This window comes from Tursiops truncatus, chromosome 4 (assembly GCF_011762595.2).
Source record: "Tursiops truncatus isolate mTurTru1 chromosome 4, mTurTru1.mat.Y, whole genome shotgun sequence".
Taxonomy (NCBI): Eukaryota; Metazoa; Chordata; class Mammalia; order Artiodactyla; family Delphinidae; genus Tursiops; species Tursiops truncatus.
The window spans coordinates 114998367-115014616 of NC_047037.1; the positions used below are offsets into that span (position 1 = coordinate 114998367).

Sequence of the window (16250 nt, forward strand, 5' to 3'; positions counted from 1 at the left end):
AGCAAATTCACTTGTCTGTTTATATTTATGTAAGGAACCTGATACTACATTTTGAAAAAAAAATTAGTCTTTCTTAAGTGGCAAAATTCAGTAACCCTTAAATTCTGTTTATTATGAGCTAAGGTGTTTTGGGCTCAACTAACACATGCCTCTGTATGCATGGCCAGACATTTTTTAATTGTTCAAATGTCTGTACAACACTTGGTCTGAAAAACTGTCATCTTTTTTTAACCAGAGATTCTTAAATAATCATATTGCTTTAAAATTGAATTAAAATCGCCTGGGCTTAAAACATTATCCCTAGGTAGTAGCAAAGCTCAGGGCCATACAACCAGATTTTGGATGGCAGATCAGACCAGTCATTTGCCCCAACTTGCCCTAACTCAGAATATGTGCACAAAGATAGAATCTGATTAAAATAAACATCATACCCAGGAAACAAGAAGATAAGAAATTCCAAATGTCAGCCTGTGGGTTGTATGTGAACATAGGAGAGAGGCAGTTACATGCTATTACTTTGATGAAAGTCTCAGATCTGTCTTTATCACAAATTGGTACCACCTCCAGCTTCTGCCCACAGTTTATCCAGCTGCCCATGCAGCAGTTTCTTCCCTCCTCTTCCCCCATTAAAGTAGGACTAAGACAATCATTCTGGTCCACTGTACCACAGAAGTAATTGGGAACCTTATGAAAGAATTGTGCAGTTTACCATAATGTACTTTTCTGAAGAACATTGAAGATGAGTTCACTGAACTGCTTCAAAGAACTAAATCTTCAGGCGATAGCAGAATAGAACATCAGTCAAACTTTGTTTAGTACAGATGTTCATTACTTGATTTGGGGAGTATGAATAAATGAATGGGTGAATGATTAATGAATGAAGGAATAAGGGACTGAAGCTGTAAGAAGCTAATAATCTGAATAACTATTACTTATTCAGGCTGCTGTGTGCCAGACATTAGTCCTGAGAAAAACACCTGTAAATGAGGAAGCTGAAGTTTAATTGCCCAAAAATGCACATCTTTTTTCAGCAGAGAAAAAAGCTAGGATATAAGTGTCATGGGACCTGTTCCAGGGCTCTAAATATACTACCACACTATTGGTACTAAAGATTTACTGGCAGATCCAGAATAACTGATTGGTGCTTTTTTTTTTTTTTTTTTTTTTTTTTGGTACGCGGGCCTCTCACTGTTGTGGCCTCTCCCGTTGCGGAGCACAGGCTCCGGACGCGCAGGCTCAGCGGCCATGGCTCACGGGCCCAGCCGCTCCGCGGCATGTGGGATCTTCCCGGACCGGGCACTAACCCGTATCTCTTGCATCGGCAGGCGGACTCTCAACCACTGTGCCACCAGGGAAGCCCTGATTGGTGCTTTTAAATGGAAATTTGTTAACAGCTATCATAATTACCTCTTTCTAGAATTGATTTCATTGTCACTTCTCCTAGATACAAACCTGGACCTAATGGTCAGTGTGACTAAAAATGAGGCTCTGTGTAAAGACTCTGCCTTAACTTAGTATAAATTTCAAATCTATTAAGGTTGCTTTGGGTAAATTAAATGGAGGCTTTCCTGCAAATATTCTTTGGAAGAGAATCATTTTATGACAAAACTGCTTTTACATTCTTTGTTTCCCTAATTTTCCTATTTTAATCCCATATTTCCTGAAGTTGCAATTCTTTTTTCTCCACATAACATTCACCACTGAGAAAAAACATGAGAAATTTTAAAAGAGCAAGTGGAATGTGTGTGTGTTTGTGTATGTGTGTGTGTGTGTGCGTGTGTGGATGGGTGTCTGTGTTTAAGAGTTATCGGTATCAAAAAAATCAAACAAAAAACAGAAATTAAAAGAATTTTTAAATGCAAGACAACACCTACAAAGATGAATGACGATGAAACGACATACTTCACTTTTAATTTTTGCTTGGTTAGTTTTTATGTCACTTGCTTAAAGAAACCTAAACTTGAGGCATATTGACTGTACCGAAATTTGAAAGAAAGGTACAATATAAAGCAGGATTTTTGTCTGGAGAGAGTAGCCAGCTCCCTGACAAGAGGACTTACAAGGTGGAATTGTTAAATTTAATACAAAGAGCAGTCTATGAAGAGTCTGTTCCTCCATTTCAAAGTTCAGAAACCTGATTATATCTGCACACCTATTGCGAATTGACCCACTTTAAATAATCTCATTGAAATACCAATTCCTTACCACCATTATCCACACTATAGCAGCCAAAGGACACTGGTTCCTTAGTCATGAATGTTTGAAGCAGCTAAATGTACAAAACCCAAGCCTAGCCAATCAAAGCCTCTTGGTGCCTTCAACTTCTGGCCAAAACGACTTGATCAGAATTGGCACCCAATCCAGGATGGCTCAATCATGGTCTCTTCCTCTGGAAAAGACGAAAGGGAAAGAGAAGGAATGGCTGTATTCAGAAAATGTAAATTCAGGAGATGTCTGTAGCAGTTTTCATCTTGTGTGTAAGGAAAACAGATAAAGTCCTTTACAGAAGAGAATAACATAGATATGCAGAGAAACAAAAGAGAGTAATAAAGGCATTTGGGACCGTGGTTCAAATAATCTACCTAAGAATCTGTAGTTTTACAATAAATTTCCTCTCTTTGCTTAGGTCTTTGATTTAGATTCTAAATAATATACTCCTTAAATCCAAGCATTTATTGTAAAATAAGGATCATAGGTCAAGCTGGTAGTGATCTCTGTGTCAAAATCCAATCTGTTACTTAGGGTAAGTGGCTTAACTCTTCTTATTTTGGTTTTCTCTTTAGAAAGATTATGGTAATCTATGTTTCTATCAGCAGTATTAGTCACTTCTAGCTGCTATGTCAAATTACCATAGACTGGGTGTCTTATAAATAAATAAAATTTATTTCTCATAGTTCTGGAGGATGGACATCCAGGGTGTTCTCTAGTGAGAACTCTCTTCCAGGTTGTAGGCAGTGACCTTCTCATTGTTTCCTCACATGGCAGAGAGCAGAGAGGTGAGGCAAGCTTTCCCATGACTCTTATAAGGGCACTAATCCCATTCAGGAGGGTTCCACCCTCATGACCTCATCTAGTCCTAATTACTTCCCAAAGGTTCCACCTCCTAACACCATGACATTAAGAGATATGGTTTCAACATATGAATTCTAGAGGAACACAAACATTCATCCATGACAATGTAAGGTAGCTCATTTTCCAACAATCTTACTCTCACTAGATATTTAATTTCTTTTATAATTGCCAGTCTCTAATAAGCCAAGTATGTTATCTTGTTGTTGTTGTTACTTTATTATAAATGAAATTTATGAGGAAAAAGAGGGAGAATATTTTATTTTAATTATTGATCACTTCCTGCTCTGTGTAAATGAAGTTCTTTGTCCATTTTGTCTAGTGGGGACTCATATTTTTCTTAATTTTCTTAGTTATTTTAAGTGAGTCCTTTATGAAAGGAATACTAACCATTGCATTCATAGTTGTTACAAATGTACTTTCCCTGTTTGTCAAATCTTGTTTGGGGACCTTTGAACTGAAGAATTTACAATTTGTTCTCAAGTCTGTCATTCTTTTCCTTTGTGGTAGGTACCTTCTTTGGGTGTCATTCTTAGGAAGGCTTTTTCATTATTAAATTATGTGACATTTTCTAGCTTTACCTCTGGCATGTTATTTCATATTTAGCATTCAAATATATAATATAATCTATCTAGAATTAATATTGTTGTGTGGTATAAGTTAAAGATCTAACCTATTTATTCTCCAAATAGTTAGTTAAAAATGACTCCTCTGTTACATAATAAATTCTTACTTGTTCGTGTTTCTGTGCTTTTTACTATATTCCATTGAAGTATTTGGCTTTAAAAAAATACTACATTGTTTTAATTACTCTAGCTTCAGAATATAATCTTCACAGGCTTTTGTATCTCCATAAAACATTAAAATCAGTGCAATTTTATTGCAGTTAAAATTTGTTTTCCTGCTTATTTAATCTTATTGATGTAAGATAGTTTAAATTCAAGAACTATTTACCAGTAATTAAATAAGGAACCTAGCAAAATAATCACCTTGAAGGGTTAATTTTGCTTAGGATTCCTTTTTTCCTTCTTTTCTAATGTGAGTTAAAATATCTACAGAATTTTTTGAAGTCCTGGCAACTTATTTTGAAAATATATATGAGAAGGCTGCCCTCTTGTGTCAATGTAATTTACATTTTATCAGTCATTCCAGTTTTAAGTAGTCTCTATTCAGGGTGAAAAGGATAAAACAAAATCAATATTTTTGAACGTTTATATGACTGTGTCATTAGAAATAAATTATAAGGGAAAGTGAGCAATCTAATATTGCTTTATTTTTTCTTCTCTCTTCTTTGTTCAATTGGTAGCTCTTGTAACATGAAACTTTTTTTCTTCAAGTTCTCTTCCTATTATAAAAATGTGCCAACCCTAGTTCCAGTGGTATTGACACATAATACTTTCAAAGGACTAAACATCCCCAAGTCCTTGAATATTTATATCTATGTAAGACAAGTTTTTCCCCACAGAGAGACCTTCAATGGTATAGCCTTTTAGCATCCAGAAACCAGGAAAAGGCTAATCTGGAATTCATATAACATGACCTCCGGCTCAAGAGCAGGAAGTACTAGAGTTATAACAGGGTGGTGTAGTTATTACAGGTGGACATGCAAATATTCTGTCTTAAATGAACATGTACATGAAAGTTATGGAATTCAGAAGTGGAGGAGAGACTGACAGAGTTATCTGTTCTCTCTGGGCTGTTAGGTACATGAACACCAGAAATATCAACAGCAGCTTCAACTGAGAAATCTTCAGAGGAAGTTTTCTCTAGCTGAAACAAATGTGAAAGCAGGAAGACTTTGTAGATCTAAGCAATTCTACAACAAATGGTAGAAGCAACAAGGCTAAAAATACCTTCCCACGTGTGGAGTCCACATTACCTGACAAAGCTCCCCTTTAATACAGCAATAAAGAGCAAGGAAGTGAAAATGAAGAGGGTTTTCCAGATTGCAAAGAAAAGCTTTCAACTTTGCAAATGTCCACACTTTCTAAGACATTAGCAATGTTTTGATTGCCACTTTGGAAAAAAAAGGGGTATGTCTTTGTGGACTTTACCCAGAAATGTGGTAAATGCTTGTATCAAAATAACCCTCCTACAGGAATGAGTTAAGGTTTACAATTTATGTATCTATACGGTGAGCATCGACTATCTGGTATTAAATGGATAGCACTAGCATTCTGTCAGAGCTGAAACCAGGATGCCCTACCCATCGTCCCATCTACCCATCGCTACTCATTTACAGCTAAGTCTCTTGCAATAGACTTTGGCAATGCTAAATATTGAGTTCTATAATAATAGTCCTCATGGCTAGGAATTGGCTTTTTTCTAAATTTGCGTAGGGTTTGGTCAGTGCTGGGATATTTATGAGCTTCCTATTAACTCTTGAACTCTTTCAAAGTTGAGGTACATCAGAGACTTGGTGGGAATGAACTCACCTTGAAGGACTTATACCTATTTTCAGTGAAATTGTCCTGTGTCAATTTAGCTGAACTGGAACTACATTTCCCAGAATTCTTGTCTCTGTAATTCCAGTCAGGTTAGGCATATGGAAAACTGTATCTGGAAGGAAATATGGAAGCAGCAACAATTAGGCTTTGAAGTTGCATGTGGGACATCAGACACTGTTGCAGCCCACTGCCACACTGTTACTGTTCTGCAGGTTCACGTTCAAGCCCACAGCTCCTCAATATCCCAGGGGTCTCCTTGTTCAGTTTTTCTGAGTCCTGGGGCAGGCGTGTGTTTAGTTCTGTGTGAAGCGTCAGCTGCTTCTGCAGTCACTCACATCATCCTGGTTGGAAATTCTAAGAAATAAACATAGGTTCCAGTTTGTCCTTGATCACCCCACTTTCACATCCCCCCTTTTTTTTTCTCTACTTCTGGCCGTAATGATCTATAGCAACTTCAGGCTGGCTACTGGATGCAGAGGTAACACTCTTCCAAGACTTCTCCACCAGGTTCAATGATGGTGCAAGTTTTAATCCCTAGAATAAATCCCCATTCCTTATCACTCATAGTAGTTCTTCTTCCTTGGTTGCATCCTACAAAATCTGGTGCCTGAAATAGAAATGCTGTCATAACAAAAACCTAAAACAACTGCCCCTGGCTTTGGGACAGCATGGCAGGAAGAGGGCAGCTGGCCGAAGCTGGAAGGGTCTTCCCAAGATGATTCGTTAAAGTTGAAGAGTCTACAGAAGACAGTGAAAATTTGAAAAACAGTAAGAAAATTTTTATTGGAAAGTTTGGTAACATAGCTCCCAGTCATAATGTGGAAAATAAATATTTAATGAACTCGCTGATCTAGCTGGAGAAATTTATAGACAGAACGTGGAAAATTCCAACAGACTTCTTTCTATGATTAAATACAAAATGAAAGGGGGATGGGAAAAGAAAGAGAAACTAAAGAAAGAATTGTACCATTTTCACTTAGACTTTAAGAATTTAGAGGAAATACAAAGAATCCAGGGATTGTCAGGTTTGAAAATAAAATGGTTTTTCGTCCCTAGTTATTCCCAAAAAAATTCTCAAAGAAAGAAATAGCCTCAGCAAATATAAAATCCAATGCACTGAAAGAAACTCACAGTAAAGACTGTAAATGTGTGGCTGCTCTAAATCCCCTTGCTGAGACCTCAAAAAATGTAATCGCATGACTCCTAGGACTCTAAAGGATCTTATAGATGGTGCCCCACAGCAGCCTTACTCTCTGCCTGAGGTAGAAAAGGGCCTGTCTCAGTTAAAAAAAAAAAAAAAAATTGTGAGTGGTTTATGCTAATGGCATGGATTTTAAAAGTAAAATACAAAGGAGTCTTTGGACCTCCCCAACCTGCTATGGACAGAAAGCAGGCTGAGGAGGTCACTTGGTTAAAAAAAAAATTGATCAGTGCATATAGGTAAGGACCTAAAAAACCAGAACCAAGAGCTAAAAGGCAATGCCAAGAGCAGAGGTGAATCATTCCCAGGGAGCAAAACTGTCCCTGACCCTAGATTTCAGTAATCGCTGTACCTCTCATTCCCTCCTTATTTGAACTGAGTTTCCTACTGCTTTTATTTTATCTCACCATTGTGTGGTGGTAGGAAAACGTGTCTCTTTAGTTCATAGCTCATCAGATAGAGAGGAATCAAGCCCCAAGAGCAAGGAGGCTCGTCCACACCTGGCACCTGGCCTAAGCGTGTTGCTGTAGTGCAGTGAGAACTCAGAGGGGTCATGGGAAGGGTTGAATGTATTTTCTGTGTAGTCAAAGGGCAGGCAAGCTACCACGCTGATTGAATCTGAGTGGACTCTTTGACTTCTTTGCAAATAGAATGTGGCTAAAATGATGAGATGCTAGATTCTGGGTCCAACTCTTAACAGACTAACATTTCCATTTCTTGTATCTCGAATATTCACCTTTGGAGTCTTGAGTCTCCATGTAAGAAGTTCAGCTGGAGGAACCATGTGGAGAGGTCCTGAGACTGCATGGAGAGATAGAAGAGCAGAGTTGAACCCAGTCTTCCATCAATCTGTGCTAAGGCAGGCATGTGAGTGAATCCATTTTGGACTTCTGTATCAGCCCATCAGCTGAATACCCCCAAATGACCCTGGGGAGCCAGAAGAATTTTATAGCTGAGCCCTGTTTTGATTTCTGACCCACAGAATCATGAAATATAACAAAATGTTTTGCTTTTAGCCACTTAGTTTTGGGGTAGTTTATTGCTCTGCCATAGATAACTGGAATGACATTCAGTGTGAGACATCTCAATGTACAGCAGCTGGGATATGGAAAAAAAACTCGTATCATTTTAAAATGGAAAAAAAAAGCACTGCTCTTCCCCTTGGTCTCCTTAGTGGTCACTTGGCCTCAAGGTGTAGTAATTCTCTGTTCCTCATACCAGAGATTTTACCAACACAACCTTTACTACGTTAGTAAACTTTTTGGACTTTAGAGTCCGATTATTGGGACCATTTGGATCTAATTCTCCACTGCATCTTCCCACCAAGCTTTATTAATAAAAAGTGTTATGTTTTGGCCTCCATCTGCCACTCCTTTTTCTTCAGACATCTTTGGAATTCAGGCAGAGATGTAGAGGGATATTTCCTCATTCCTCTCTAAAGTATTTCTGCCAAGCCCAACTTTCAGAATTTTAATGCAATCAGATTGGTTTTATTTGCTTTTAAATACCAGTGAGATGGAAAGGAAAGAACTGATTTTTTTGTGTGTGTGTGTCATCTTCCATTAACCAACGCAAATAACTTTCCATATGCTCGCTGAACAATTTAAATGCATTTCTGCAAGTCAGCCTGCCTTTAATCTTTTTTCAGCATATTTGTTAACGGGGAAGTTTAGATCAGCGTGACACCTCTCCCTCCTTATGGTTAGAGAGTGAGTAAAATTACAGAGCTTTAATCCTGAGAGTAATCTGTAAAATTTTTACTGCTCATTTCATTTTAACCATAAAAAATCCAATTTAATCATATGCTGTATCCATAAACAGATTTTTTTTTTTTTTTTTTTTTGCGGTAGGCGGGCCTGTCACTGTTGTGGCCTCTCCCGTTGCAGAGCACAGGCTCCAGACGCGCAGGCTCAGCAGCCATGGCTTACAGCCATGGCTCTGTGGCATGTGGGATCTTCCCGGACCGGGGCACGAACCCGTGTCCCCTGCATTGGCAGGCGGACTCTCAACCAGTGCGCCACCAGGGAAGCCCCATAAACAGATATTTTAAAACCTGGTCTTAAAAAGTCTTGGGAAAGAACTTGCATTAAAACTATTCTAAGAATTTGCATATTCTGCTTATTTTTGGCTTTTGGTTCCTCTCTGAGCTGGCATCTGTGTAACTGTCTCTCGGACTTCCTTTGTCACACCTAAACTGTGGCTACCACAAAGCCACATAACCTAGAAAGCTTCAAACCCAGTTTAATCTTCTCAGCTCAAGTAGATTACAAAAGCTCTGTTTATGTCACTAAATGCCTTTCGTTTCTTTACATTTCATTCAAGGAGACAAAATAGTCTCTTCCCATCTTCTTTCCAAATCCACCCTGTTTCTTCACAGTGACCAGCCGTGTCATTCTCAGGCTTCACAGCAGATCCAGCCGTGTCATTCTCAGGCTTCCTAACTCTAAACATCTAAGTGGTATTAGGCCCCCCAGTATTTCCTAGAACTATTAAATAAGAATCTAGGTATAAGAAAGTATAGAGTATAAGGTATTCTATAAATAAGAATCTGGAATCTATAGCTCTTTTATTGTTAAATCAGAGTTCTAGATCCCTCAGTAGACTGGATTATTGGGGGTTCCATCCAAAGGGACACTGTATACTGGCAAGATGTCCCCTCCTCTGGCCTCCTCAGTGAGAATAAAGGAGGGCTCCATATCTGTGATGCTCTGGCGAGAGCCTCATCACTCTCTCTCTCCCTGCCACCAACCCTGGTGCTCACAGATCCTCCATCACCATTTCCCCTGAGCCCATTAAGACGATTCTTATTATGGTATCCATCTGGATTTCTTTCAGTTGCTACAAAAAAACACATCAGGTCATCCCTCCTCTCCCAGACTATAGGGACCATGAGGCGTCTGAACATCCCTCCTCTTATTCACGTTCCTCTCCTTCTCACTCCCTGAACCTTCCTGCTGTGCTTTTAGAACTCATAGTCATTCGGTAGAAAAACCTCCTGTATCCTTAACCTGTTCCCTTAACTACCTGCTTGAACTGAAACTAAGTTCTCCTCTGAGGACACTGGCTCCCTTGCAGCCCTCTCTGGTGGAGGCATCCACTGAACACTGCTCAGCCTGGAGGAGGGGTGGCTGGCTGTTTGCTCAGCATTGCCACTTCAAGATCACTCTCCCTTCTTCCCTCTATCGCGATACATCACCAGCCATGCCTTCTCATTGCATGATTTGCAGTGCTCTCACTTTTTTTTTTTAACATCTTTATTGGCGTATAATTGCTTTACAATGGTGTGTTAGTTTCTGCTTTATAACAGAGTGAATCAGCTATATATAAACATATATCCCCATATCCCCTCCCTCTAGCGTCTCCCTCCCTCCCACCCTCCCTATCCCACCCCTCTAGGTGGTCACAAAGCACCGAGCTGATCTCCCTGTGCAGTGCAGCTGCTTCCCACCAGCTATCTATTTTACATTTGGTAGTGTATATATGTAAGTGCTAATCTCTCACTTCGTCCCAGCTTACCCTTCCCCCTCCCCGTGTCCTCAAGTCCATTCTCTACATCTGCGTCTTTATTCCTGTCCAACTTCACTCCTGGCTTACTGTCCATCTCTTCAATGCTGTTCCTGCCAAAATTCTCAGTGATTTCAATGTACACCTAGCTGATCCTTCCAAAGCCCTGGTTCCTTAGTTTCCTGAACTCTCCTCTAAGGATCTCAACTCTTGCCCTACCTCATACACTCACTCCTGTGGTCATATCTTAGATTTTGACTCATTACCAAAAAATGTAACCACTCCATATTTCAACTTCAAGAATTCTGCTCTTCACAGACCAACTCCTGTCTCTCCATTAACAGGTGTGGGCAAGAGCAAGATAGAGACTAGAGCTCATATGATCACATTTTAAACCCTGAGCTAATACAGACTAGAGAAACTCACATTTCATAGTATTGCTTCATTACTTTATTGTTAGGAATTTGAAAAGTTTTTCACTAACATAGATAATGCTATACTACACATCTCTGTATAAACTGCTGATTGTTAATGACTTTATTTAATGACATACATTTCTAGGAGTTAATAGATTGAGAAGGATGAGCTCTTTTAGTCCTCCTATTGCATTAGTTGAAAGTGGCCAGATTTGCTCAGAGGAGTTATGATGAAGGTTGAGAGATACAAGAGACTTTTATTTTTTCCTTTATACTTCTACAGTGTTTGAGTTTTACAATAAGAACCAACATTTATGAATCAGTTGTGAAACTAAAATCTTTTAGTTTTAAAAATAGTAAATAATATTAACCAGTGATTCACAAAACAAGAAAAGTAAATTGCCAATGAATATGGGAAAAAAACTTTCCAAAGATGAACTCAGAGACCGGTAAAAATATTCTTTCATTCTTTGTAAGCAACTTAGTTATCCTGCCTTGATACTTCTAGAATTTTTCTATTTACCATTCTGTTTCTTAAAATATGAAGGTATGTTCAAGGTGTTAATTCCTTTTCTTTCACAGGATATCTTAAGGTGCGAATTTATTATCATTGACTTTACCTGGAATATGCTGTACTCTTCTTCCAATTTGGCTTTTTTCATTTATGGAATATATTAAGTCCCTCTTTTTCTCACCCATCTCCTTTTTATCATGTCTAACTCACCTTCATGCCAACCTGCTCTTTCTTTGTGGTCTTCTGCCATGCTTAATTAATGTGGAAACACCTTGTGTCCTGAGGAGAATTAACATGCTGATCGTTATATGTCTTAAAGTAAATCGTTTTTGGAGTCTCCTCTTTCTCTGAAATTTCACAAAGACTTCTTTTCTGTTGCTTTATCATACATTTTAATTTCCCTCTTTTAAAAATGTACTAGTCCTAAATAAGGAGAACTCTTGCCAGGCACAGTGATTACCACATCACAAGGACCGAGGAATGAGTTTATGTCCATTGTGATCCAACTTGGGTGCAAGTCCCATTCTTTTATTGGGACTTTATCCAGAACACTGTTTCAGGAGCATGTGCTGATTTCATATGCTCTTTCATTACTTAGAAGGCTTTTATCTATTTGGATCCTGCAGGAATGAAATGAGCCCTTTCTATACTCACCACCTGGGTTTTTAATGTTCTGAACGAATAATGCACATGGATCTGTAGAACCTTCAGTATGTACCATGACCGGAGGTCTTCCCGACCCCATCCCTCTTTCTAATACTTATTTGTGTGCATTACATCTTGCAGAAGATAGTAAGCTGCCACCATCAGTCTCAATTTTGGGTGGCCCCTGGTTCTATCCGACTAGTATTACAGAAATTTTGGTCTCTAATTAGATGTAGAAAAAGTTGAGTTGGGTTGTAGACATTGACATCATAAGGTAGCATCTAGGAAGTAGAAGAATAGCTGTAAATTTTTCTATTTGATAAAGATCTTCAGGTTCTGAAACAGGAAGAAAATGGCAGAGGATGCAGAGAGAATGGCTTACTGCTTCCCATCACTGAGCTAATTGGTTTCTCATTTCTATCATCCTGGCAGTTTGTAGAAAATGTTCCCAAATTCAGTTAGGTTTACTACCATGACTGTTGTGAGTTTTTATTTTCTTCTGTTTCTAGAATCGGTTATCTGAGTTAGAAGTTGAGTGAGGCAAATTAATTATAGCCATTTTCTCAAAAGACAAGAGATCATTAACTAGATGCTTTTTATTCATGAGATGTAAAAAGGAAACCAAAGCAACCGGGTGGGGAAAAATACTGTATAAAAGATTGATTATGTTTTCAAAATTTAAACTACTGATATTTTCTGCCATTTACTTTATCTTTTACTAAGAAAAGCATTTAAATACTTGCTGGGGCACAATTAATTTAAATGGAAAGAGTAAACATCTTATAAAAAAAATCACATTAGTCTTGATTACTTCTCTTAATGGCAGTCATATCATGAAAGCAAGTTCATCTGTTCCTTCACCATAGCTTCTAAGGGAGATAAATAGTAACTTTGAATCAAATGGACTGTGTATTCATTGTTCTTACCATTCATCTGAAGATATCATTGTTTACTAATACTTAGGTACTTAAGTCAGGATGCCATGAAAAACAATTTTACTGTAGGAACATATGCAATTAAATTGACTTATATTGTTACTTAGGACATTTTCATAAATTACCATGTACTAGTCATCTTAAATTTCCTATAGAACAGATCCTTAATATTTCTTCAAGAAACTGAATATCTGAAATCTATGTCCAGTTCAAATCAAATATAGAAACATGCAGCAATAAAAACTTTGTACAATTTCTCTTCTTAGTTTATTTGTACACAGAGTGGGAAACAATAATCTTTTCCACATGTTAAGGATAAAGCAACTAAGAATGTCCTAGATATCTTACAAATGTTTAGTACATATTATTTACCCTCTGGACCACAAAAAAATCTAACATGCCATATTTAATTTAAGAATTTGACATGTAATCATGAGAGGGTGTGTGGAAAAGGACTGATGTTTTCTCAGTTCTTAAAAGCAAAAGCAAAGTTCTGTTGCACGAAAATGAAAAAACATTCAACACAGTGGCACAATTTAATAGCTTTCAATATTAATATGTACAAGGCTATACTATAACTATGTTCAGTTTTCCATATTTCTATGCCTGTGTTTATCTATTGAGACAGATAATTTATACAATTCTCCAATTCAAGTGCAAGGATGAATTTTAATATTTTTCACCCTAGAAAACATAATCAGGAAAAGAGAAATGTATTTCATTCCCTTAAATTGTTTACCCATTATCTAACTAGAATAGTCAGATTGTTACAATGTAACAATGACACAGCACAAATAGTAAATTAAAATTCTTTTTAACATAATCTAAGGTAACTATCTGGATATCCCAGAGTGCAGTGATGATGTAGGGACACCTTACTTTATTCTCCAGTTTTCTCTATGCAAAGAAAACATGAATGTTTTGATTCATCACCCCCTTTGCTACCATGGAGATAGCAATACCTAAAATCACTTACAAAATTCATTTTTGCAATGAGAAATAGAAAAGAGAAAGATTACACCTTACGTGTCTAAGAGTTGTACTATTATAATCATAGAACTTTCTGAAAAGATAGATAGCACTCATGAATATAGAATCATTATACAGAATCACTGATCCTACCCAGCAGATGTCAAAGGAAGGCTGAGAAAATCATTCCAGTCCCAAGAACGATAAGGGCAAACTGAAAACTATTTCCAGAGAATAGGACTCCTCATCTTGAGTTCCAACATTGGCACTTCCCTGGGGTTCTGTAAGTATAATGAAAGACAAAGTTTGGCTATTAATCCCACTAATCCTGTGTGGAGGATTTTTTTTTTTTTTGGTCTGAATTACCAAATCCAGTAAAGCGTAATAAGTAGTCAACTAAATATTAAGCAAAATCAAACTTCACTCTGAGAGTCTTAACTCAAGAAATTTTAGACATTGAGCTTCTAGTAAAAGGTGCATAGTCAAGGGCAATCAGTATATCTTAGGACTGATCAATAAATCTCCTTGACCCTTTGCTCTTCTCTCACTGTGCTCTTTGTCAAAAATATCTCATCATGACCTCTGTGAATCATACCTGAGTTCATATTCCATCTCTGAGCTTACTCCTGAATACTGATCTCTTGTTCACAAGTGCCTATAATGTGTCTTAACTGCAGATACTTGACATATTTGATTATTTTGAAGACCAGCAGGAGAAAAGCCAAGGTTACAGCTCTGCTCCAAGAAATAAGGAGTCCTCTCTACATTCCCTCTCAGGCAGGGAGCCCACCTGAGTTGTATCAAAGGACAATGAACAATGTGACAATGAACAGCTTTCTTTCAAAAGGTATTTTTAATCACACAAGTGTCTATAAAGGTATTTGGCTGAGATCTGATCATTGAGACTAAAACATAGTATTCTGGCCCACAGAATTTTATAGATGGGTAGTAAATCCAGTTGCCAGTACCATTAAACAAAACAAAAACAACAAACACGTCAATATGGTTCCTTTAAGCCTTCTAATTTTCATTATTTCTTGTGTTACACAAAATAAGATTAACTACTATGAAATGTGGCCGAGTGAATTACCCTATTGGAAGATATCTTTTTTTGATATTGTTCGTTGACAGATCATTTATTATCAGAGATGCCATATTTTGGCAAATTATGTGGAGAAATAATATCTTCCTAATTATTACTCAATAACTTAAATGAGTTACAAAGTAAAGTTATATAAAGACTATGCTGAATACTGGTTTGGTCTATTGCAAGCAAAATGTTTAAAGATGAGTTGATCTGAACAGCTGACACCTGAGTTCTTTTTAGGTGTGAGAAGTCTGTGTTTAGGGAAACACCTTGAGAAGCCACTAGAGGGCAATAGTTAGCAGGAAGTTGGGAAAATAAAATGTGTCAGAACTGTGTTAATGTAAAATAAAATATAAAATACAAAATAAAATGTGTCAGAATAGGATGGTGTGGGGGAGAGCTGATTAAAATGCCGTGAGACTGGACCCTTTGTTGGTGGAAAGCACCATGAGATAATGTTTAATGTTCAATTTCAAATTCTTACTTTGCAGTCTAGGTCAACCTAGGTCATCTGTCCAGAACATCAGTAAAGTCAGATATGCCAGATAAGGCCTTCAGTAAAGTGTGTGTGTGTGTGTGTGTGTGTGTGTGTGTGTGTGGAAAATAAGGAAAACTCTGAGTTCACTGTTTGAGTTAACAAGTTGTGGAGAAGTGGCAATAAATTATTTGTTCTAATTTAGTTAAAGTAGGAGTTTGAAAGTAAAGATGACACTGACTAAGACTATGCTGGGTATTCCCAGAAGTCTTAGGGAGCCCCTTGAATATTTCATAAGATGTGGATTTGGGATTTGAATCAATCTTACAATCTTAAGTAGCAGGATAAGTTTAGTTATCACAGAAGATTTTAGATTAACATGCATACACACACACAGACGTGTACACACACCACAGTTATTAAGAAAAAGATTAGCACAGGGCTTTTAAGGGTTATTGGTTCACGGTGGCAGATAAAACAGTCTCAGCAGCCAAGTAGACGCTCCTTATTACTAGAAATTTATTTCTATATCTATCATGTTTATCTCTATCTCTAAATGTATCTGTATCTATCTGCCAAAAAATCGGGGAGATATATATATATATGAGATGTATCATATATATATCAGGGGTTGGTAAACTATGAACCACAGGCCACATTCAGCTTGCTGCTTATTTGTTAAATAAACTTTTATTGTAATAATACAGCCACACCATTGTCTATGGTTGCTTTCACACTACAATGGCAGAGTTAAGTAGCTGTGTCAGAGCCCTTAGGGACCTCAGGATTTGTGGTTCTGCTAGTTTAGTGGTCTTGGTTCCCAAGGGAGGAATTCTTCCACCAGGAGACCCAGTAATATGGTTCCATTAAACTAGGAAGTTTAGCCTACCACCTGGCCACTTGAAGCGCCTCATCCCAGCGAATCAGTAGGCAAAGAAGGAGGTGAATGTCCTGCCTGGGCAATTAATTCCGAAGAGCTAGTGGAAAT

General features: G+C 37.7%; 1 long non-coding RNA gene across 1 annotated transcript; it reads left to right on the forward strand.

Moving 5' to 3' along the window:
- Positions 1-4023: 4023 nt before the first annotated feature.
- Positions 4024-15966, forward strand: LOC117312179 (uncharacterized). Its single transcript, XR_004526435.1, has 2 exons — positions 4024-7584; positions 14378-15966. It is a non-coding gene; the product is annotated as an uncharacterized lncRNA (long non-coding RNA).
- The last annotated feature ends 284 nt before the right edge of the window (positions 15967-16250 follow it).